The 26540-nt window shown below is 43.5% G+C and overlaps 1 protein-coding gene across 1 annotated transcript in view; it reads right to left on the reverse strand.

Annotated features, from left to right (window-relative positions):
* Positions 1–4447: 4447 nt before the first annotated feature.
* LOC133663863 (uncharacterized) overlaps positions 4448–26540 on the reverse strand; it is a 36242-nt gene continuing 14149 nt past the window's right edge. The window contains exon 2 of the mRNA XM_062068577.1: positions 4448–5129. The gene's annotated coding sequence lies outside the window, so the exon portion shown is untranslated. The remainder of the gene's footprint in view (positions 5130–26540) is intronic.

The following is a 26540-nucleotide window of genomic DNA, read 5'->3' on the forward strand; positions in this document are numbered from 1 at the left end:
CGTGCCGTTGATCGCTGGAATGCAGGTGAGCACGGCTGTTGATGGGTTTCTATCTTCATTTGAGAACGATGCTACGCGCTAGCTCAGTAGCTAAGTGTGTCACCGATGTATTGTCTTGGAGATAAGTCACTTTAAATGTCCATTTCGCGTGCTCGACTCTCATTTTCAAGAGGATATAGTATCCGAGGTGGTTTAAAATACAAATCCGGGATTCACAATAGAAAAAGGAGAGAGTACATAGTTCTGTGAGGTCTGGTTGCTAAGTTAGCTTCAATGGCGTCGTTAGCACAGCATTGTTAACCTTCGCCAGCCTGGAAATCATTAACCGTGTATTTACATGTCCACGGTTTAATAGTATTGTTGATTTTCTATCTATCCTTCCAGTCAGAGGTTTATTTATTTTGTTTCTATCTTCATTTGAGAACGATGCTATCGCGCTAGCTCAGTAGCTAAGTGTGTCACCGATGTATTGTCTTGGAGATAAAAGTCACTTTAAATGTCCATTTTGCGTGCTCGACTCTCATTTTCAAGAGGATATAGTATCCGAGGTGGTTTAAAATACAAATCCGTGATTCACAATAGAAAAAGGAGAGAGTACATAGTTCTGTGAGGTCTGGTTGCTAAGTTAGCTTCAATGGCGTCGTTAGCACAGCATTGTTAACCTTCGCCAGCCTGGAAAGCATTAACCGTGTATTTACATGTCCACAGTTTAATAGTATTGTTGATTTTCTATCTATCCTTCCAGTCAGGGGTTTATTTTTTTTGTTTCTATATGCAGTTAAAGCACGATGCTATCACGTTAGCTCGTAGCTAAAGCATTTCGCCGATGTATTGTCGTGGAGATAAAAGGCACTGAATGTCCATTTCGCGTTCTCGACTCTCATTTTCAAGAGGATATAGTATCCGAGGTGGTTTAAAATACAAATCCGTGATCCACAATAGAAAAAGGAGAGTGTGGAATCCAATGAGCCAGCTTGTACCTAAGTTACGGTCAGAGCGAAAAAAGATACGTCCATCACTGCCTCTCAAGTCGTTCACTGTAACGTTCGTCATCTACGAATCTTTCATCCTCGCTCAAATTAATGGGGTAATCATCACTTTCTCGGTCCGAATCTCTCTCGCTCCATTGTAAACAATGGGGTATTGTGAGGAATACTAGCTCCTGTGACGTCACGCTACTTCCGGTACAGGCAAGGCTTTTTTTTATCAGCGAGCAAAAGTTGCGAACTTTATCGTCGATTTTCTCTACTAAATCCTTTCAGCAAAAATATGGCAATATCGCGAAATGATCAAGTATGACACATAGAATGGATCTGCTATTCCCGTTTAAATAAAAAAAAATCATTTCAGTAGGCCTTTAAGGTGCCAGCAGCACTGCAGATGTCTGTGTGGGTCCAGGACGTGAGGAGCTCGCCGCAAAGCGAGAGAGAGAGGGAGGAAGGAAAGACAGAGGCAGCGTCTACAGGTGCAGCGCACGCTGCTTGGCATGGGGGAATTCCGCCCTCAATGAAGACTCCCAGGTTTGATGGCAAGGCGAACTGGGAGGCATTTCATCCCACTTCTGACATCAATTGTAGCGTCCAGAAGAAGTGCATCTAACATAATAGTGAGAGTCCAGTCCATAGTGGATCTAACATAATAGTGTGAGAGTCCAGTCCATAGTGGATCTAACATAATAGTGTGAGAGTCCAGTCCATAGTGGATCTAGCACAGACCTGGGCATCATTCTCTCAAAATTTAATCGAAATATTGTCGGCATGGGCGCCAAAAAGGGGGGGTAAAGGAGACGGATTCTAGGGGCCCATGATGGAGGGGGGCCCAGAGAGGCCCCTAATGATGATGAAATTATACTGTTGCTGCTGTGTTGGGGGCCCTGTAAAGATTATTTTCATGGGGCCCAAAATCCCTAGCGGCGCCTGATTGTCGGTGTGGCCCTCCAGCAGTGCTCGGGTTGCTCATGCGGCCCCCTGTAAAAATTAATTGCCCGCCCCTGCTCTAAAACAACATCAAAACTATCCATCAACATAACATTATGTAATATGTTCAGCATGTATCATATTTTAGTCATTTTATCATCGCCGTGACTGACTTCTTCTGCGCATTGATTTGATAGCGGCGCACGGCTGACCTCTGTGTTCCTACTTCCGGAAACAAAGGCGTGTGTGTCTTCTCATCATGGCAGACTTGGTAATAGACAACAAATATGTAGTATTTTTGGACTCAAAAAGTGTACGTATTACAAGTTGACCAAATTTTCGACAGTAGGAGAAAAAGCCATTTAAAAAGAGACACATGACACTAGTACCATCTTCCCTCGTCTACGTCCCTCACTCATGTTCCGCGAGTCCGCGCACTCACGGCCAATCAGATGCTTTTCCCTGTAAAACGAGGCAGTTGAATTTATCACCGGCGGCGCCAAGACAAAAAGGAGTGGATTTAATATGTTCTACTTTGTAATACGTGAACACCTGGGGGAAAGTGAAGAGGACACATTTTATTTTTGACGCTATATGATGCCATCAGCAGGCAAGTTATCGGGACATCTACACAACGTTAAGTTAGCTATGTGTATTAACTGCTTCTACTGCACTCATAAACAAATTATGATGAAGGCCTGCATCGTAACTCTGTTTTTCAACACACATACAAACCTGCTTTGCCAGAGACGTAGCGTACACATTAGTTTTTTAAGTTTCTCTGTGTAAATGAGTGGGGAATACAGAGACGTTGAGGCATTATGCAGCTGACCTGATGATGAACTAGTTTGAGAATAATCTTTAGCATTTTTCGTAAGACTGCTGTACTTTTCAGTTTTGTCAATATTTACTTAAATATCGAAGTCCTACTTAAGGTTAAATTAATTATAAGAATTAGGCCATCTAGTTAAGATAAATGTTGTGATGGTTGACAAAATGTGGATGAAGGATACTGTATTTTAATTAATTTTACTTATTTTTTAGTCCCTCCACCCTGAGGGACTTCCACCATCTTATGGTCAAGGAGTTGTGTACCTCAGTTACCTTAAGAGCTACTGTATATACCAGCAGGCACTTAGGCTCAATTCGAATAACCTTCATTGAATTTGCGCGGTCACACCAATCAAGAGGCGTTCAAATTATCCGTCAGGTAAGGGGGAAGGGCGAAGTATCTCCCTCGAAGCGAAAAGTGAGCTTGTAGAACTCCCTACACTATCGAGTGCGAGGAGAAAGATGCCAGACAAGAAACCCAGAGAAGCGTACACATCTAAGTAATAAGCATAATTTTGGATTTTCATAATAATGAAACACGTGGTTTTAGTCAGACTTTAAACCAAGAGTCCAATATTAGCATAGCATTTAAAAACAGTGGGGACTCCACCCAGATCAGTTCCAATGGAGGTTCAAACTGGATCATCCAACTGTGGCAGATATACTAACCACTACTAATCATCTTTGTAGTAAATATGGTCTGTCGCCAGTCAAGATACCTCAAAACTATTTGGCTCTTCTTTATGTAAATCAGTTGGAATGCTGAACATCTCAGAAGAGTTTCCACATTAAATCTGATGTTGGTTGGTCAGCTGTGGGATTGTACCAGCTCAGATGACCGGCCTTTACAATTAAAAGACTCAATACCTTTCTATTCATGCACAGATGGAGAGTGTACAGGCCTGGGAGAAAAAAAGAGTTGGCAACAGGGATATGTCTCACGTTTCCAAAATATCAAATTACCACAACTTTCTTTTCAGTTTTCTTTTAAATGCTTTTTGCAACAAAAATAACCAACCAAACTTGTACCGCAAGCCCCTCAAAGAATATAAAGATATGCAAATGAAACTCTCTGAAGTAAGAAGCATTATTGAGTGTTTGAAGGAGATCTGCTTGTATTTTTAGTAATTGCATGCAAGTGTGTTTGAGTCTTTCCCTAGTGAGGTGTGTGTTGACTTCCTTAAGCCAAGGCTTTTCATGTTCAAATGAGATGGTCTTTCGGCAGACATATTGTGTCTAATTGAGACACTTGAAGCTGTCAAACGGGAGGTTCACACAGAATACACAACTGTTGGTTTGTTTTTACAATGAAGTGATTGTTGTTTAGTTTTTCACATTTGCAGGAAAAGTTGCAAAACCAAAAATCACTGCTGTACCACTCATCGGCTTACCAAAATTAACTAGAGTCATTTAAGGTTTTAAGTACAGTAAACCCTCGTTTATCATGGTTAATTGATTCAAGGCCTGACCGTGGTAAATTAATTTCCACGTAGTTGGAATTATTCATTATAAATCAAAAAAATGTGCATCGCAACAGTAGCACATAAAAACATGTTAACAACCTTCTAAATACTCTTTTCAATGTTATGACAGCCCTGGAGACTGTCACAGGGTGTTGGTGACAAACCCCAAGATGCAGAGAAGGCAGGCTTTGTGCAGGAAAACATGATTTAATGTAAACAATAAAGAAAACACAAACCAGGAACTTGAAGACAGGAAACAGGATACTAGGAAAACAGGAACTATGGAAAAAACAAACAGTCCACAGCATTCAGCTTACAGCTACAGCATACAGCTACACTGACATCGACAATCATATCGACAATACTCCAGCACAGACTGGATGGCAAGACAGGTTTAAATAGCAGCTGGCTGATTGACACCAGGTGTGGCCAGGTGCCAATCAGTCATAGCTGAGGGGAAGCAGCGCTCAGGGAGACAAGCAGGAAACAACCAAAATAAAAGCGCTGACAGGAAATAGACAAACTCAGAGGAAAAACTAAAACATAACCAAACTGTCAGTGACAAACCTGACAGTAGCCCCCCTTCCCATAATGGATACTAGACGTTGTAGAAACCCCCCCCCTCCCCCCAAAAAAACAGGCCAAAGTCACGGGAGGGTGGAGGGAGGACAAGGTGGTGGGGAAGAGTCAGGTGGCAACGGCGAGTTGAATGCTGCCGCAATTGGCAAGGCGGTCGCCCATGGAACGATCACATCCGTGGCCGACGAGAGGTTGGTGGCGCCCTCTGGTGGCCCACAGGTGAGGATGGTGGCACCCTCTGCTGGCCCACCGGAGAGGATGGTGGCGCCCTCTGCTGGCCCACCGAAGAGGATGGTGGCGCCCTCTGCTGGCTCACCGGAGAGGATGGTGAATAAAAGCGCTGACAGGAAATAGACAAACTGAGAGGAAAAACTAAAACATAACCAAACTGTCAGTGACAAACCTGACAGAGACATAACATGGTCATATTTACACTTGTTTAAACAAACTCTAGTAGATATGATTATCGAAAATAAGACATATACTGTACTATCATACCTGTAAGACATGCTGTACCGTAATATAGACTTACAAGGGAACTGAATTTTGTTTTGGAATCGTTCACAACCCTTATGTGAGACAAGAACACAGGTTATTATTTTGTTATGCATTCTAATTAGTAAATAAATGTGAGCAAAAGTACAGATTAAAGTTAGAAAGAACCATTAACAAATGTCCACAATGGTATTGAAGACGTTGTTTTTTTTCATTCAAAACTACCAAACAATGGCAAGACAGAATATTGGGTTAATATTCAGGTCACAAAATGTAAATTAAGTATGGTTATTTAGAGGGCTTTATCTGTGAAATAGAGGAGATCCCATTCATGCAAGCTGACTTTTTGTTTACGTTTACTTATGAGTTAGAATGCATTTAAAAAAATGAAAAACATGTGTTTTTGTCTCTCGTAAAGATTGTGAATCATAGGCAAAAAAAAAGTGCAGTTCTCCTTTCAACAAGACCTCTTACCGGTAAAAATACTGGAACTTGTTTTATGGTGAATATAATCCGCCCCATTTCTATTGACCACACGCGGACATTCGTCTCAGCGCGCTACGTTCACAACACTTCCGAAAAAGAAATGTCAAGGTGCTACCAAGCGGGATGTTGCGGCTTACTGAGGACAAGAGCGGTGAGTGCGACAAGTCTTTTACTGTCCACACTGTCCATGATTCATAAAACAAAAACTATGGTGCCAATAGAACAAAAAGGCACTGTAATAAAAGGCTCAGGTACAAAATCCCAAAACACTACGAGCAGGCAAACAGGCTGGCATAACTGTCACCAATGCCCCGGACCAATTATAGGGGCACACCGTTATTTGTGGGTCATTATTTTTTATTTGTATCGCGCTATTTGCATTATATGTGCATTGCCTCACACGATTAACACTACGTATATCTACGGCGGATAACAAACACTCTGGGCAGTCACCTTTTTGCCATCACTATCCCGGTATAGCATCTCATGCCTAATATTTTCTTCAAGTTGATACAGCAACTGACATTAAAAGCTTTAAAGGTTGTCTGTTTATTGTTTACACAGTTTATTGTGGCGTGAGGAAAGCAAAGAAGATTTGCGAATGTCATCTTGTCATTCGTAAATAAACACAAGTCTGTGTTTATTAGCAATATGTTTTCAAAAAAGTCACAAAACAACAGGTGAAATGTATTCCTATACACCAGATACAAAATGATCCGAGCAAATTTGAATGTTATCCACATTATTCACATCCAATTTCTGTTTGCAGCTGGCAAGCCATAATCTGTCTGCACTCTCTGTATTTCACAACTTTGTACAGATACAGTAGTACTGAAGATGTTTATATTTGTTTGCTCAATTCTGATAGCCGCAAAACACTGCAAAAATAACCATTTAGCTTCAGCAGAGATGCTACCAGTCCCTTTCACAGACAATATATTGTTACATGAAAACACTTAATATGAAGCACACTGCACCTTTTGCAAGAAAACAGTTTTATGGCAAATCTGAAAAATGGCTGTTATGATGTTTGCTAATGTTTTTTCCAATTAGTTAACAAAAGAGAGGCTTCTGGTGTATCTAGTTAGTTTAACCATGTTGTTTTCCAATGTGAAAAGAGCAGTGAATTAATTCATATACTTTAAATGAATTATGGCCCTCTAATTTCCCTTTACGTCTTTGTATTTATGTCTGTATGAATATAAAATTGTCCTAAATAATTTTAAATATTGTCTTAAAAAGTCTTACATTTGACTTGTTGAAACCTGCTAATGATACATTGCCAACGTATCATTACATCTGTCAACTGAGTGATACAGTAATAGTTGTATACCACAACGCAGACAAAACAGATTGTTTGAATGTAATGCAAAACAATAAACAATGTATGCTAAACTCTAACCCTGCAACTATATGTGTCCTACTCGCTAACATCAATGGTCAGGAGGATGCAACATGCTAACGTATCATTACAAACGGTTAAATATGTACTGTTATTGGACTTATCGCTTCATTGTATCTACCGTTGCCATTAATTGTAGGAAATGTTTCTACGATTAAATGTAGTTTGGGATAAATCTTTCTGTATGCCCTGTAGCGACTTGTCCAGGGAATATCCTGCCTTCCGCCCAAATGTAGCTTGGTTTTTCTAGATAGAAGTGTTTTACTAATGTTTTAGGTGTGGTTACGGCTCAAAAAAGTGATTGATGGAATTCTTGTCCTCTTCAAAGCATATTGATAGACGTTACAATAATTGAACAGCGTGGATAAACATTGCTTTACCTGTTGTGACCGCTTGTTGTCACCTGTCACTCACAGAGTTGCATTGCAAAATTCTGTAGAACAAATAGTTATGTGTTTATATTTGCTATGTGTTTATATTTGCTATGTAATTATATTTGCTTTGTGAAGACACGCACCTTAGAGGGAACGTTGCTCTTCAGTTCAGTGCTTTGTATAAATCAACTAAAGTGACCACAATGCAATGAAATATAGGCACAAGCCTCCTACAGGGCTGTTAAAATATACATCACTTAGCTGTACATACACATGTACATTAATGCACATCATTTGAACATCCCAGCCCTAAGTAATGTAATGAATAAAATAATGTAAATAGCATCACAACAATAATTCTAAATAGTAAATTGGGGCTAACAAACATGTCCAATGCTACAAACAGGCCCCAAGCAGGGTATGATATTCAGCTAGCAGTTAGCTTGTGAACTTGAGGCCAAACAGCCATTACACGACAATAAAACAGACAAAATGAGTTGCAATACAGTTTTAAGCACATAGCAAGTGATATTAAAGTGTATATAAAGTAACTCACTTTGTATTGACACACACTGCCAATTAAACAATTGACATCGAAGTTCACCGTAACTTTCAGAGCTTGCTGATGCAATGATGCGTTCAATGCCCCCTCCTGTGTTGTAAAAGTGATCTACACTCAAGCAACCCAATGACACAAAAAGAAAACAAGCTTTACAGAGACTGTCTTGTGTACACTTTGCAAAACAAGCAGGTAGAGCACCTCCACTTCCTCATCGCTAGTGTACAGTAGGGTGCCATGACAAACGAATGTACACGAATGTGCGGAAAATGTGGTGTTTAACCAAATACTCACATGAAACTACAGGGTGGCAGTGCTCACGACTATGGAAGCGCTGATGACTGTGGCCATTCCGCGCGGAGTCTGCGTAGAATATACATTGAACCCGCGCCTACTGGACGGCGAGACAGGTCTAAAAGGAGGCATGATTGCGATTGGCCGCAAGCGTGTTTTCTAATTAACAAACACAAACCGGGTGTGTTCAATCAGCGCCCCTAGCAACTAGAGGTACACATTGAAAGAAGCGCTGGAACAGAAATAAACCACAAACACAGGAAAACCACAAACAAAGGAAAAACAAGACATGACTTGATGTGACGGGTCATGACATTAAAGGTGTTTTGAGGTAAAGCATAACAGCTCATAAAGGGGAACGGCACTTTTTTGGGGAATTTGGCCTATCGTTCACACTACTTATGAGAGACAAAGAAACTTTTGTTTTTCTTTTTTCGCTTTATAACATGTGTAAATCGGCTCGTTCGAGCAATTCGGACCGAGAAAGTGACAATTACCCCATTAATTTGAGCGAGGATGACAGATTCGTGGATGAGGAAAGTGAGAGAGAAGGACTAAAGGGCAGTGGAAGCGATTCAGATAGGGAAGATGCTGTGAGAGGCGGGTGGGACCTGATATTCAGCTGGGAATGACTAAAACAGTAAATAAACACAAGACATATATATACTCTATTAGCCACAACACAACCAGGCTTATATTTAATATGCCACAAATTAATCCCGCATAACAAACACCTCCCCCCTCCCGTTCATATAACCCGCCAATACAAATCAGACACCCGCACAACACACTCAATCCCACAGCCCAAAGTACCGTTCACCTCCGCAAAGTTCATACAGCCCATATATTTCCCCAAAGTCACGTACGTGACATGCACATAGCGGCACGCACGTACGGGCAAGCGATCAAATGTTTGGAAGCCGCAGCTGCGTTTCCAACTCAAAGTCCTCCTGGTAAGAGTCTCTGTTGTCCCAGTTCTCTACGTGTTTGTGTTGCTGCAGCCCACCGCTAATACACCGCTTCCCACCTGCAGCTTTCTTCTTTGCTGACTTCATTGTTCATTAAACAAACTGCAAAACATTCACCAACACAGATGTCCAGAATACTGTGGAATTTTGCGATGAAAACAGACGACTTAATAGCTGGCCACAATGGTGTCCCAAAATGTCCGCTACAATCCATGACATCACGCGCAAACGTCATCATACCGAGACGTTTTCAGCAGAATAATTTCACGGGAAATTTAAAATTGCACTTTACTAATCTAACCCGGCCGTATTGGCATGTGTTCTGTGGCACTAAGTGATTTAATTTGACTAAAATAGTTGCCCCCCCATTAAAAACTCTTTAAAGTCAGAAAACTCGATTTAAATACTGTTTATAGACTAATTTTTTGTGATGTCAAGGTTTTCTATGTATTTCTATGCAGCATGCGATATTCAGTTACACCAGCAGAGGGCGCGTGGTGCCGTTGGTATCAGTAGCTGGCGCCGTAGAAGAAGTCTGTCAGTACGTGGTATGAAAAGAAGCATATGCATCAAGCTCCGGTTGTAACGCTGTGTTAATTGTTTTGCAGCTTGATCCTGAAAAATAAATGTGTCGCACAACGAAAGAGTTGGCCCATCTTTCGAGCTGTGTAACATATTTTGGCGAGCCAGCCAGGAGGGGGCACCAGTGAGTCAACACCACCACCATCGACCCTCCTTCCCAAGAGACGAACCTTATTCTTCTATTAAACATGGAAAAAGTACAGCCACTGCGTGATGAACTGAGTGCAGCCTTGTGGCAGCTGGAGGAAGAGCTTCTCGTGGATGTCTGCGGGCGACTGAAATGTTCCGGCCTGGACAGCGGAGAGTCTCGCAGCAAGTCAAGAAGGGCGCTCATCAATATGGCAGAAGGCGCGTTTGATGAGATTGAGGAAAGTGAACAAGAAGAACAAGTTGAACAATGTTATATAGAGTTAAGTAAATATATAAATAAATTAAACGGTGAACTATTGTCAAAGAAAGGATCAGAAAAACTGTTTAAGCATGACACTTCCCCCAAAAGTACACCTTCTCCACTCAGAGTTCGACCAGAGCAAAAACATTCTCTGCAAGAGGTAACTTTGAGAAGGGAGTTCAAGATCTGTGGGCAGATAGGTGAACCTGGACAGAGGGATAAGCTATCCTACCTCAGTCTTGTGCGTCAAATTGGGGTGGGGACTGAAAAAGGACATTCAGAGACTGAAATAATCGAAGCAGTAATCAGGGCTATTAGTCCAGGCCTGCCCCTCAGAGATATGCTGGAAATAAAACGTGAACTGACCCTCAATAAGCTGTTCACCATATTAAAGGGACACTACAAGGTAGACAGCCCCACTGAGCTATACCACCAGCTCCTCAATATCTCCCAAGAGCCCAGAGAGACTGTCCTGAACTTTGTTTTTCGTGCCATTGAACTGAAAGAGAAACTGTTGTGGAAAGTCGCAAATGAGGAAACTGATGAACTTTACAGCCGACGCACAATCCAGCGCAAGTTTTTACGTTCCATTGAAACAGGGCTGCTCAGCGATTCCGTTAAGTATCAGTTAATGCCCCTCCTCAGTGATGTGAGCACAACAGATGAAGAATTGATCGAAAGAGTAACTGAAGCGTCAAAGCTGGAAAGTGAAAGACTTGAGAAACGTAAAAGGTCAGCTGCAACCAAGATTCCCAAAGTGCAAGAGCTCCAAACAGAATGCCAGGCAGACCCTGCACCTGTCCAGAGCCCTGCAAAGCCCAGGGAAGCCCAGACTGCAGTGGCCGTGAAAGCTGTGAAAAGTAAAGAGACTAAAAGTGAAAGCGCTGATACACAACAAATCATTGAAGAGTTGCGTAAAGAAATGAAGGTAATGTTTATGACCTTGATGGAGACCAGTCCCCGTGCAAGTGGACCAAAGCAGAGAGAAAAGGGCTGTACAAAGTGTAGAGGAGAGGGAACAGGAGATAACTGTTCACACTGCTTCAAATGTGGGCGTGAGGGTCACTTCTCTCGGGGATGCCGAGCTCTGAGACAGTCGGGAAACGGGGAGGGACTACTGAGATGGGACCAGCAGTAGTCCAAAGCCAATCGTCCCAAGGTGAGCTCCCAAATCCGGAACCAGCCCCCCCACAACCTACAGCCAAGGCCAGTGTAAGCGAAGTTCACTATTTACCCCCTCAACGCAAGTCACAGTTAGTCAGCCTTGTGGGAAACCGATGTACAGTGAACTGTGTTATGGACAATCATCCAGTCAAAGTTTTGTGGGACACAGGGGCCCAGTCGAGCATAGTTAATGAAAACTGGCGACAACAGCATCTTCCCCACACAGTCGTCCGGCCGATAGCTGAACTGTTAGAAAATGAGACACTCACAATTTATGCTGCTAATGACACGCCCATTCCCTACACTGGCTGGATTGAAGTCCGATTTCGGCTCGACAGTGATTCATCCAAAAGTGAGTTTCAAGTGCCAATACTAGTTTGCAGTGACCCAGCAGTGGCCAGTGACCCCATCATCGGCTACAATGTGATCGAGGCCATTGTCAACAACAATGAAGGCAAAACTAAAGGGGGGAGAAATCAGCTTGCCCACAAAGTGAGTAAAGCTTTTGAAATAACTGTCAGAACTGCTCACAACGTCGTCAAGCTAGTGCAGAACAGCAACAAAGAGTCAGACATTGGTGTGGTGCGTATTGGTGTAAAAACAGTGACATTGCCAGCTAAGAAGGTCACAGTAGTTCACATGCGGGCACATGTTAGTCAACAAGTCAGGGGCCAAGACATGTTGTTCTCGCCTGACACATCTGATCCGCCACCAGAGGGCATCGTCTACAACGAGATACTGGTAAAAATCTCACACAGAAAATTGCCGTACGTGCCCATCCCAGTGACCAATACCACAGACCACACCATCTACTTGCAAAGTCGTAAAGTTATTGGGCATCTTGAATCAGTGAAGACAGTTCATTCTGCAGACATTCAAACAAAAGTAAACAAACTGACAAAAGAAGACAAAAGCAGCACAAAGTTTAAGACAAACAAGCCAAACCACACAGAGCCGGCCGAGAATCAACACACACACAGACCAAAGTCGTGGGATCCGCCTGTGAGCCTCCAACACTTAACACAGGATCAACAAGCAGCGGCAAGGAGAATGTTGAGGGAGGAATGTGAGGCATTTGCATTTGACAACGATGATGTAGGCTGCATACCATCACTCAAGATGCACATCACCCTAAGTGACACCAGCCCAGTGCAAAAGACCTACATGTCTGTCCCAAAACCCCTTCACAATGAAGTCAAAGAGTACTTGCAAGATCTGCTCAACAAAGGTTGGACCACACCCTCACGGTCCCCCTACTCGTCGCCTGTCGTGTGTGTTCGTAAGAAAGATGGGGGCCTCCGTCTCTGTTGTGATTTCAGAGAGCTTAATCGCAAGTCAGTTCCAGACCGTCATCCAATACCAAGGATTCAAGACATGTTGGATACGCTGGGTGGAAGCTCCTGGTTTTCAGTGTTAGATCAGGGAAAAGCGTACCACCAGGGTTTCCTTGATAAAGAAAGCCGGCCGCTGACAGCCTTCATCACACCTTGGGGATTATATGAATGGGTGCGCATTCCCTTTGGCCTGAGCTCCGCACCCGCAGAGTTCCAGAGAAGTATGGATAATTGCTTGGCTGGCCTCAGAGACACTATTTGCCTCCCATACCTGGACGACAACCTTGTGCATAGCAGCAGCTTTGAAGACCACGTTGAACACATCCGTCTTGTCCTCCAGCGATACAAAGAGCACGGTGTAAAGTTGACGCCAAAGAAATGTGAACTTTTTAGGAGTAGTGTTAAGTTTCTGGGAAAGCTGGTGACAGGAGAAGGCTATACCATGGATCCGGCAGAGATGGCGCCAGTGAGGGCCCTAAAAGAAAAAAGACCTGCAACTGTTGGGGAGGTACGTCAAATGCTTGGCTTTCTCTCTTATTACAGGCCCTTCATACCCAACTTCTCTCGTGTGGCCCACCCGCTGTACAGCCTGCTCAGTCCCCCAGCTCCTGAGAAAACCACTACAGAGTGAAGAGGATTTGCCACTACTAAGTGAAGAGGACATTCCACCAGAGACTGAAGAAAATGATTCGGATCCCGAACAAGACAGTCTAGCACGTGGTGAGTCCAACACTGATGTCTCAGTCGTCGATGAAGGTGAGATTAAGACTATGAACCAGCGACCTCAGCGACAGAGACAACCACCTATGGTACTGAGTTACAACACTTTAGGTCAGCCGACTTGGGTACAGAGGGGTTGTAAGGTAAAGACTCAGGTTATTGAGAGTAAAACTTTTTGGAGACCCTGGGCTGTCCAAGGGTGCTAAGGTTACGGACTAAGTAACAGAAATGTCAGGAGACATTTAATTTTGTGGGGGAGAGTGTGGCACTAAGTGATTTAATTTGACTAAAATAGTTGCCCCCCCATTAAAAACTCTTTAAAGTCAGAAAACTCGATTTAAATACTGTTTATAGACTAATTTTTTGTGATGTCAAGGTTTTCTATGTATTTCTATGCAGCATGCGATATTCAGTTACACCAGCAGAGGGCGCGTGGTGCCGTTGGTATCAGTAGCTGGCGCCGTAGAAGAAGTCTGTCAGTACGTGGTATGAAAAGAAGCATATGCATCAAGCTCCGGTTGTAACGCTGTGTTAATTGTTTTGCAGCTTGATCCTGAAAAATAAATGTGTCGCACAACGAAAGAGTTGGCCCATCTTTCGAGCTGTGTAACAGTTCCAATGTTAAGATTTCATCATTGATATATAAACTATCAGACTGCGTGGTCAGTAGTAGTGGGTTTCAGTAGGCCTTTAATAATGGAATTGGAAAAAGCATCAAGACAACTTGAAGAACCCACACACATGCCATGGGAGGAAGTAGGAAAAAAGGGCAGACGCGCAAGTGGCTTCACCAAAACGGTCAAGAGGACTCTGCACCGGGCTGAGGCTGGAGACAATGACCTGGAGGAAGACGATGAGGAGGCGGATGAAGGGGCAACAGGAGGTAATGGTACAGACATTGCAAACCACCTGAATGTAAAATTCTATCAACTGCCTACACCCACCCCAAGCCATCCAGGGGCAAGCATGGAAGAGAGAGGGGCAAAACCAAGGACGACAAGAGGGGACCGCATTGGTAGAGCCACACTGAAGCACCAGGGACAGTTGGAGGATCATCCGAGATTTGCAGCAAATACACCCCCTGGTGGTGATGAAGTTGTGGAAGAACGAGGACAAGTGAATGGTGAAATCAGATTAGTGACAGAGGGACCACCTGCCACCTCAACAGTGCTGGAAGGATCAACACAATCAGCGTACCCCCTGCTGGCGAAAGGTCCAAATCTGCAATACGTCCCCTTGGCAACAATGGATCTGGAATGACTAATCCAAAGACTTCCCTGCATCCACGATGGAGCAGGCAAATGGATAGCTGCCTTTGAAGAAGAGACAATTGCTACCATTTTGGCGATGGGAGATCTTAAAGCGGTCTGGGGGAAAATTGTTGGGAAGAATGAGATGGAAGAAATCATACGTGCTGCAGGACTGGAGCAGTATGCGGGTACACAGGTACATGATGGTGACATCTTCAACAGATACCGCAACATGATGTGGACAGCACTAAGACAACGATATCCAGCCAGAATCCAGCCTGACAGCATCGCTGTTAAACCCATCAAAGATGATGAAAGCCCGCAGGCTTATGTGCACAACACCCGAAAAGAGTGGATCAGATCAACTGGTGCACAGCCAGACCAATATGCCTTCCACAACGTGGCTCTCAGGAAGATAATAGCCGATGGACTACCACAGGCAGCTCAAAGCAGACTGAATGATGCTGTGGGACTATATACTATGACATTCGGGCAGTTCACAGACTATGTAGTGGATGCTGTGACCAAGACAAAAACCAAAATCTCCCAACTGAAGCAGGCTGATGAGGAAGCTGTAAGAAAACTGACACAACAACAGCTGACTGACGGAAAAAGAAAGATGCAAGCGGTTATGACACCAGCGGAACCAACACCATCTTCCGCATGTAACTTTGTTAGTGAATGCAGGCTATGAACAAAAGCATTTGGGGCCAATGGTCCTTGAGGTGAAAAGTGTTATTTACATCACCACTGAAAACAAGGATATTTGGATAAGTGAAGATAAATCATTTGTCAAAATATCAATTTCTGCATCGGGCTGGGCTCAGCCGCAAGCAGTTCGGCTTCCACATCAACTGGAGTGCCATGTTCAGCACTCAGACCTGAAAAAAGAAATGTTGGAGGCAGTGCCAACCAAATTATGGGCAAAACATGATACTGATGTGGGGATGATTAAATCAGCTCAACCCGTGGATTTCAAGTTAAAACCAGGGTGTAGACCACCTTGGAAACACCAATATCCTCTTAAACCTGAGGCTGAGGAGGGAATTAAGGAAACCATAACAGGTCTGTTGAAGGCTGGAGTATTGTTGGTTGAGTCGAACCCATGCAGTAACACACCAATTTTACCAGTGCTAAAAGCAGATAAGAGTAAACATCGGTTGGTACATGCGCGGTACATGATTTGCGCGCATTGAACGAGGTGATTGAGGACTGTCCAGCTAATGTTCCAAATCCACACACATTGTTGACAAGTGTTCCATCCGAGGCTAAGTGGTTCACAGTAATCGATTTGTGTTCTGCATTTTTCAGTGTGTCGCTAAGTCCAGCTAGTAGGCATTTGTTCGCATTTACGTATAGAAGTCAGTCCTATACGTACACACGTCTCCCTCAGGGGTTCAAACACAGCCCTCATGTTTTCAACAAAGTGTTAAAAGAAGACATGGCTGACTTGACTGGCAAAATCACCAGTACAGTTATCCAGTATGTGGATGACATAATTTTGTGTGCGCCAGACTTGGAAACCTGCCACAATGACTCTATGATCCTGCTAAATATGCTTGCTGAGAAAGGCCACAAGGCTTCTCTGAAAAAGCTCCAGTACTGTATGGATCAGGTAGAGTATTTGGGTAGGTTAATCAAAGAGGGGACGCGAGCAGTTTCCCCCGCACAGTTGGAGGCTGTGTCAAAAGCTCCTCGGCCTACCACTGTGAAAGAAATGATGACATTTTTGGGAATGACTGGGTACAGTTCTGAGTGGGTCGATAAGTATTCTGCTATCGTCCAGCCCCTGAGAAACATGATAAGAGAAAAAGGAGCTGAAAACTTGAGAAGTAAACTGATTTGGACTTCAGAGGGGCACATTGCATTTGAAACTATAAAAACACTGCTACAACAAGCACCGGTTTTGACTCTGCCAGACTATGAGAAACCGTTCCAGCTGTTTGTGTCATGTCGTCAGGGTCATGCAGTAGGAATGTTAGGCCAGAAAACAGGTGTAGGGTCTTGTGCTCAGCCAATAGCCTATTACTCTGTTGCGCTAACACCAGTGGAGCTCGGGTTGCCAGAGTGTTATCGACACCTTGCTGCTGCTCACCTACTGTATGAAAAGGCATCATCCCTCATGATGGGGTATCGAATAGAAATTTTGTCACATCACAAACTGATAAACTTGATTGAAAGAGGGAAATTTGTTTTAACTGCACAGCGGTTGACTGAATACCATCGACTACTTGAGTATCCAGATGTGATGATGCACACCTGTAGAGTAAAAAATCCTGCAGATAGCATCCCACTCCCGTTTGAGGGAGAACCACATGACTGTGTGGCTGAGTCAGAGAGATATGCCAAACTGCGATCTGACCTGAGCGCCACCCCTTTGGAGTCAGACGACATGACATTGTTTGTGGACGGCTCCTGCTACAGAGACGGGGAGGCCCTAAGAGCGGGGTTTGCAGTAATTGAATGGAAGAATGGTGAAGCTGGGATTGTGAAGATGCAAGAATGTGTGCAGCCATGTTCAAGCCAGCTGGCAGAACTAAAGGCATTGACGAGTGCATGTGATTATGGAGGACAGAAATGCGAATGTGTATACTGATTCAGCGTATGCACATGGGGTGTGTCATGTGTTTGGTGCAGCGTGAAAGGGGAGGGGCTTCAGAAAGACTGACGGCTCTCCCATCCAACACCGGGACCAGATCATGAATTTGTTGATAGCAATGATGAAGCCAAAGACTTTAGCCATCATAAAATGTGCTGCACATCAGAAGGGTGATTCATGGATAACCAAAGGAAATGCAGCAGCAGATGAAGCAGCAAAACGAGCAGCTTCAGTGAGTCACAAATCCATCATGGTGAATCATGCTGTGGACTTAGAGGAAAAAATGACCAGTAAAGATTTGATGTTGCTACAAGAAGGAGCCCCAGAAGCAGAACACCAGCTCTGGCTTCAGAGAGGAGCATCTAAAGACGGGGAAGGACTATGGAGGAACCATCAGGGATTCTTTGTAGCTCCCAGTGAACTTTTACCCTTGCTGATCAATGAGGCTCATGGGGTAAGCCATGAGTCAAGAGGTGAAGTGTTGAGAAAAATCCGCAAGTGGAACTTTTGGGCCCCAAAATTACAGCAGTATGTTGATGGTGTGATTGGTCGATGCGAAATATGCCTAAAGAGTAACATTCGAAGAGGTGCAATGCCTCCCACTGGACACATTCCAACACCTGAAGGACCATTTATGCACTTGGTCATGGACTATGTAGACATGATAAGACCAGTGCAAGGCAAAAGGTACATGCTGGTGGTAATTGACAGATTCAGCAGATGGGTTGAAGCCATGCCCTCTAAACACAAAAATGCAGAGACTGTGGCTAAGTTTTTGTGTCAGGAAATTGTTCCAAGATTCGGTATCCCAATCAGGATAAGTTCAGATAATGGGAAAGAGTTTGTGGACAAAACTGTAAAGTGTATGCTGCAAAAATTGGGGATTAAACAGCGGTTTGGATGTGTGTACAATCCACAGGGACAGAGTGTGGTTGAGAGAGTGAATGGTGTCCTAAAAAACAAGTTGCTTAAAATCTGCATGTGCACAGAGTTAAACTGGGTAGATGCATTGCCACTAGCGCTTATGGCTTACAGAAGTAGTGCACACAGGGACCTAAAAATCACACCGCATGAGGCATTAACTGGCCGGCCGATGCCATCACCTGTGCACAAAACCACCAAGGGTCCCTCACTTGATGAATTGATGAATGACATGAAATGTTATGTGAAACAAATGACTAACATACACAGGAGTATCTCTGCACGTTTCATTTCCCTACAGGCAGAGGTAGAACGAGAGGACGGTCCGCTGTCGGTGAGACCAGGAGACCTGGTATACGTGAAAGTATTCAGGAGGAAGTGGAACATCCCTCGGCGAGAAGGACCATACGAGGTTGTGAGAGCTACGCCCACAGCAGTGCAGGTAAAAGGCTCTCCCACGTGGTATCATTTAAACCGCTGCGTAAAAGCTCCAGAGGGCATCCTTGCAGAGGAAAAGAGGGAAAGTGATGACGTCCAGGGAGAAGATGCCCTGGAAGGGGGGATGATCCTCTTTTGCCTCCTAGTTCTGGACATGGTGGTCACGACACCGATACAGCAGAGTTCCCAGTTATTCCCTTCCCCTGAGGATGCAAGCAGCAAGGCCAGAGAGAAGATAGGGATAGCGACTAGACCAGGGGAAAATGGTTGGTATAAGTGGGTTCAATATGCTGGTCAGGTTAATGGTAAAACGGACTGCTGCATATGTACCAAGGCCAAAGTTGAACATTTGTTTGTGACAAACACGATTTATAGCTGGAAGAGGTGTGCTGAAGAGGCTGCCAGACAGAGAGGGAGGGTCCGACCATTGTGCAACGCAGAGTGTTTGCTGTTAATAGGGACGCCCACATATATGTATTATGGAAGACACAAAGGAAACGGTACATCAAAAACAAACCAGTGTAAGGAGACAGACGAAAGAATAAGCATGACTAGCGCTGAAATGGGTATGCCAAGGGGGATGCCTCTGATAGCTGTAGGGTTGTTTGAATGTTTGGAAAAAACTGGAAATGTGCATGTGGGAAGAGTGGAAGATGCGAGATGCAACTTTTTGTGGAGAGTAGATGGAAATTGTACTAAGCCAATCTTCAGAGGGGCTACTCAAGTCAAGGGGGCCTCAATAGAACCAGTCTTTGTGCCTTTTTGTCCTTATCATGAGCAGACGTTGGCTCTGGCTGATCATTATTGGTGGTGTGGGGAACAACAACTGTTTTCTGTTCTTCCTGTAGGTTGGGCAGGGAGATGTGCCAGGGTGCAGATAGTGCAGGAAGTAGTGATACTGCCTGCAGAAAGTGGTAACAGCAGCACTGGAAACAGGGTGAAGAGACAATATGCTCCAGATGATAGGGTGTACTTAGATGCAATAGGTCAGCCTAGAGGTATTCCAGATAAGTACAAGGCCAGACATGAGATTAGATCAGGATTTGAGTCTATTTTGCCATGGATAACTGCAAATAAAAACACGGAATGGATCAATTACTACTACTACTGGCATCCGTAAGTCTCGGAAGGCAATGGATTAGCGCCCCTTGGATATGATTTAGTTGGTCATGCAGCGTCTGCTGTGGCTGTACAGACCCACACGGGAGTGACAGTCTCTGTTGCACTTGGTGCATTTATAAGTCAAGTCAGCGACAGGATGTAGTTGCTTGCTCTTTCTCTGAGCTCGCTTCTCATCTGCAAGCTGGCTGAGTTTTGCCTCACCAGCTTTCAGTCCAGTGTTCACGGTGTGTCTCCAGCTGGATCTGTCCTGAGCAAGCTCTTCCCAGGTGTTCAGGTCCATGTCGAGCGCTTTCAGGTCACGCTTGCAGACATCCTTGAAGCGGAGATGTGGCCGTCCCGTTGTCCTCTTGCCGGAGGCAAGCTCTGCGTAGAGGATGTCTTTGGGGATCCGGCCATCGTCCATTCGACGCACATGGCCCAGCCATCGAAGGCGACGCTGACGGAGCAGAGTGACCATGCTGGGAATCTTGGCTTGCATCAGCACCTCGTTGTTTGTCACACGATCGCTCCATATAATCCCGAGTATGCGACGGAGGCAGCGCATGTGAAAGGCACTTAGCCTCTTCTCCTGCGAGGAGTACAGAGTCCAGGATTCGCTGGCGTACAAGAGAGTACTTAGCACGCAGGCACGATACACAGCGATCTTGGTGTTGATTGTCAGCATGCTGTTGTTCCACACTCTTTGTGACAACCTGGCCAAGATTGTGGAAGCCTTGCCGATCCTCTTGTTGATCTCTGCTTCCAGTGAGAGGTTGTCAGTGATGGTGGAACCAAGGTATGTGAACTGGCTGACGACCTCTAGTTCATAGTCGTTGATGGTGATACAGGGTGGTTCAGCATCTTGGGCCATCACATTTGTCTTCTTCAGACTGATAGTCAGGCTGAACTCTTCGCATGCCTTTGCAAAGCGGTCCATCAGGCTCTGTAGCTCTTCTTCTGTGTGGGTGGCCAGAGCAGCGTCATCTGCAAACAGCATGTCTCTGATGGTTACCTTCCGGACCTTGCTCTTTTCTTTTAGGCGAGCCAGGTTGAACAGTCGGCCGTCTGACCGAGTGTGGAGGTAAACACCCTCGGTCGACGATCCGAAGGCATGCTTCAGCAGAACGGCAAAGAAGATGCCGAAGAGAGTGGGAGCGAGGACACAGCCCTGCTTGACACCACTGCGGATGTCGAAAGCATCTGACGTCGAGCCGTCATATTGAACTGTGCCTTTCATGCTGTCATGGAACGACTTAATCATGCTCAGGAGTCTCGGTGGGCAGCCAATCTTCGCTAGGACTGTGAAGAGCCCATCCCTGCTGACAAGGTCAAACGCTTTGGTCAGATCTATGAAGGCCAGAAAGAGGGGCTTGTGCTGCTCTCTGCACTTTTCTTGCAGTTGCCTGATGGTGAAGACCATGTCAATGGTTGATCTTTCCGAGCAGAACCCGCACTGTGACTCTGGGTATACTCTATCAGCAAGCTTCTGCAGTCTGTTCAGGAGGACGCGTGCAAAGACTTTGCCTACGATGCTTAGGAGAGATATTCCTCTGTAGTTGTTACAATCGCTTCTATCACCCTTGTTCTTGTACAGGGTAACGATGTCTCTCATGTCCTGAGGTACTGCTCCTTCCCCCCAGCACTGACAGAGGAGGTCGTAAAGATGTTCCCTCAGTGTGCTGTCGCCGCACTTGATGACTTCTGGTGGTATGCCATCCTTCCCAGGCGCTTTCCCTGAGGACAGGCTCTCAATGGCCTTCTTCAGTTCAGCCACAGTGGGTTTCTCGTCCAGTTCAGCCATGAGAGGGAGGCTTTCAATGACTGCAAGGGCATCGGATGTGACTTGATTCTGTCTGGAGTACAGTTCGGAATAGTGTTCCAATCAGATGCAATGCATGGATCAATTACATTTATTATAATCAGCAGCGTTTCATTAATTACACTGAGGATGCATTAAGTTCCCTAGGTGAGCAAGTGAGTGCAAACAGTGCGGTGGCATGGCAGAACAGACAAGCGCTGGACTGGTTGTTGGCTGAGAAAGGTGGAGTTTGTGCACTCATTGGTGAGTATTGCTGCACATATATTCCAGGGCACACAGCTCCAGAGGGGGCATTTACCAAGGCTATGAGGAAGCTCAGGACTCTCAGGTCAGAGGTGAAGGAAAATGCAGGAAAATATATTGCCCCAAGTTGGTCGAGTTGGTTTGAGAATTTGATGGGAGGATGGAGACAGGGTTTAATAAGGCTAGCAGTGGCAGCCCTTGGTTGTAATATGATGATGGGATTTCTACTCTATTGTTGTGGTCCAGTATTGAAGTCATTGTTAGTCAGGACAGTAGAGAGGCAGATGGTTGTTTTTACTAATGAACCACGCAGGATCCCAGACATGTACCCGATGCCGGACGGGGAGGATTCTGATGAGGAGAGAGACCACCTGTCCAGTGATGACGAGAACGACTAAGGTTTTTTCCAGAAAGAAAAGTGCTAAAAATAATAATACCTTGGATTAATTAAACAATTTGGGTCTAATGTAAATTATAAAGGTTGGCTGTTAAGATTATGGTCTGTCTTTGAATTAAAATGGTTCTGTGCATTGTCCTATTATATCAAGTCTAAATTAAATAATTCACTAGGTGTTGTAAAAATATCAAATTACTATTGAAAAAGCAAACATTGACCTCAAACATGACCTGTCCTCCGCCTCTGTTCTTGCTGCACTTGACTATCAGCTGCCTTTTCTTTTTCTTGGATGTTTCTGAAACTACTACTAGTACCACTACTACTACTATTACTATTACCACGACTAACACTGTCCCTGTTTCGGGGACAGAGGGGGGAGGTGAGTTTGGATTGTGTCAAGGTTGAGCCTAACCTCAAAGGAGGATGCAAATTCAGTAATTAAATGATTTGTGAATGATTTAATATCTCGACATGGTTACCCCAAAAAGATTAGGTCAAACAACGGCACCCGTTTATAAGAAAATAGGTTATCAACCTCAGTCACAAGGTAAGGTTGAAAGGAGAAACCAGAGAATCAAAACAAATTGGCTAAAATCCATGCAAAGACCAAATTGAACTTGACTGACATGTTGCCTTTAATGTTAAGGATCATTTGAATGTCCCTGATAAAAACTGTGTTCACGCTTTTGAATTTGTCACCAAATGAACTGTATACAGACTAGCCCTTCCCAGGACTAGCAGCTTCCTAGGAAAGCGGAAAGACCATGAGACCAAAATGGTAAGTTTGCAAAATGTAGAATTTGTGTGCCAGTTCCTCTGTGCAGATTTGAGGATGAAAGCAGCCACGCCAGATTCCTTTGCACTCGCTAAGAGGGGCACGGTCAAAGCCAATCCAAGACCAACACCCAATACCGGATTGGGAGGACCCCAAGGAGAGAAAACACCTAGCCAGCAACGATGCGTCCATTCGTGTAGTGGAAAGTCCAGGTTGTCAATGAGAACCAAAGTAGATTTAACACAAGAGTTTTATTTTACTCATAATCAAATGGTACAATGGTTGGGTTGAGTTGTCGAGCACACAGAAAGTTTTCCCCCGGGCGCGCCCGACAGCATGGAATAATGGCTACCAAAACACTCTCTTCGTTTGACTCTATCCCTTTCTTATCTCTCTTGTTAGTGCGTCAATGTCTTTTTGTTTTCCCTATCTGTTCCATAACAACTCGAATCCTTTAGACAGTCAACACATTCTGTAGACAGGTTGGCATGACTTAAAATTCACTTTTGTCCCACAGAATAGAAGAGAAATCAAAATGAGCATACATTCTTGACAGACATGAACTATAGGTCAAAGGTCAGAAATTCTACTACAGGAGCATTTAAAAATAAGATGATCAGTAATCAAAACAAAGGCACGTTGACTAAGACGATAAAACAATTAACTGACATGTTAGTAAAAATATAACTATAAGACAAAGAAGATGACAGAAACAAAATCCAATCGTATTTAATTCCGTCTTGTCGATGGGTGGGTCAAATTCAGAATATATCCAATCACAGCTCTTAAATAGCGTACATTGAAAGAGGGGTGGGGGTTAGGTATGAACGAAAGCCAAGTCACCGCCAAAACCAATATGTATGGCTTTAACATGTAATATTTGTAGACCAAGAAAATAGCGAACAGGACACATTTCATTTTTACTGTTATGATGCCACCTACAGGCGAATTGCCGATTCTGACATCGACACAATGTAAGTCAAATCTTTTATATGCTGCTATCAGTGTTGTGCCAAAAACTGATTTGTGTCAAAAATTGATTCCCACCGCAAAGTACTGCGTTCGGGCTTCTTCTCTCCACAACTGATAAGGACATGTGTTTGAAATTATTTAAACCTTTATTGTGTCCGAAAGATGACAGAGTTGGCCATTTCTATGGTTAAAATGGGATTGTAAAGGACTATTATTGATCCGATATTAATGTGTTAAAACCTCTTTCTTGTCTAGAAGCTACGTACAATAATAACTCATCTTTGTACATGCGCATAATTAATATTAATAAAGTGTTTGGGTGTATTAATTGAAAAGAGTTACATACTGTATATGTAAATGAAGTACATATACTGTACGGTTTACGTTTTGAAGTACAATGTATACCCATAAGAGAGTAACATATCTAATAATAATGTACCTACTGTACTGTTTACGTGTTTTATACCCATAAAAGAGTTACAAAGATGATAATAAAGTACTTACAGTACTGTACTGATTACGTGTTAAATTACCCTTTAATAAGCTAAAAATCAACCCCAAACGACATCTTAGTGATTCAAAATAATATTTTGATATTGACACGTCTTTCGTACATCTCCTCAGGGCATTTTAGTAATGTATGCACACATGAGATATCAAAATATTACTTTGCATCACTTTTTGGCAACCAATAATACATTGCTTTAATGAATACATCCAAACACTTTATTAATATGTAATATGTGCATGAATATATAACAGTCATTATTGTATGTAGCTGTTGAACAATAACTAGGTTTTAGCACATCAAGATTGGATCTACAACAGTCCTTAACAATTAATCCAATAGAAATGGCCAACTCTTTTAATTTTTTGGACACAATAAAGGCCTGAACTATTCAAACCATATATCCTTACGAAAACCACAAATATAAAGTGTTGGTCTTACATGTCGAACTGAGGCCAGCATTAAAGCTTTAACAAGTGTGCACGCTACCGCGGCGGGAATCAATTTTTGGCAGGGCGCCCCACCCGAAAACATTTTTATGCCACGCCTTAAATATTCTTCTGCAGGAGCGTTCATCTTCAATTTTGCTTCGCTATGAGAAATGCTGTTCATTATTATTGCATTACTTCATAAAACTACTGTAGTTATTTGTAGTGCATTCTATTGTATTGTTTTATACAATATTTATTATGAAAAACGTTTTTTTCTTTTTAAAAGGTATGTTAAATGTGTGCCTTTGGGGGTGGGGAGCAAGCACGAATTAAAATTATTTGATTTCAGTTCAATGGAAGATGATGATTTGAGACACACATTTTTGGACATAAAAGCTCCGTCACCGAACCAATTAAACTAAAAAAATCCAGGAACCACTGTGTATCTTTCCCCAACATCCAAATTTAATTAAACTAAGTTAGCACTTTCTCACTGGGTATGCTGAAGACAGAATACTACTTATGATGATGCGAAGACAAGTAAGAAAATGAAACGATGACAGCGGCTACTTAAAATTATGGTTTATTATGGTGTTCATTGTGTTTTTGTCATTTCCGATTAAAGTAAAAAGAACCATCAATAAATGTACACAATGACATTGAAGACATTGGTATTTCCGTTCAAGACTACCAAACAATAGACGTTAAAACATGCTGCTTGTCATCTCTCACACAACAAACCACAATGTTGTAATCTCTATGGAAAAAAAAACGTCATGCTTTTATAAATACTGAGTCCAAATACCCCAAATACACTTGGACTCCAAGTGTATTCTGGGTAAATATTGATGATATCGTCTTCGGTGATCCACTTGTAAATTATTTGCACGTCATAAAGTGAAATGTGAGAGTGAAAATAAAGCCAGTTATAACAGCGTAACATTTTATGAAATATTTTACATTACACCATTCTGAGCTCCTACGGGCTCGGTCTCGGGCCACAGGAGAGCCCCGCTCTGCCCAGTGCAGAGCCAAGGGAGGGGCCCGCTTGTCCATGTGGACCCCCAGGCCAGGGGAACCCCCCCTCCTCTTCAGCCCCCCCCCCCCCCCCCCACACACACACACACACACATAGCTCCGCCCCTGACAATTATACGTATCATGCCAATGTAACAAGTTAATAAAAGTTATTAGCCAATGTCAATTGTTATTATTGTTGGTCTTTTCACTTTAGTGCTTGCCTCTTGTCATATGACCACAAGGGGGTTCCACTTAAGAGGGTCCCAATGTGTACAAATACATCAGAGTAAGATGCAAACAACAACAATATCTGTAATACATTCTAAATATGATGCATCAGTAAAAAGACTCACGTATGATTTTTAAACGTTTGTGTTGACAACAGTGCCGAAGAGTAATTTGAATTTTGAACAGCACGCCAGACGGCAAAATACATAATTGCAGTTTTCCTTGTAGGTTATGATGTGCAAAAAAAGCATCACCATTTGGCTTTTTTTTTCGCACATTA

The sequence above is a fragment of the Entelurus aequoreus genome, linkage group LG13 (assembly GCF_033978785.1).
Source record: "Entelurus aequoreus isolate RoL-2023_Sb linkage group LG13, RoL_Eaeq_v1.1, whole genome shotgun sequence".
NCBI lineage: Eukaryota > Metazoa > Chordata > Actinopteri > Syngnathiformes > Syngnathidae > Entelurus > Entelurus aequoreus.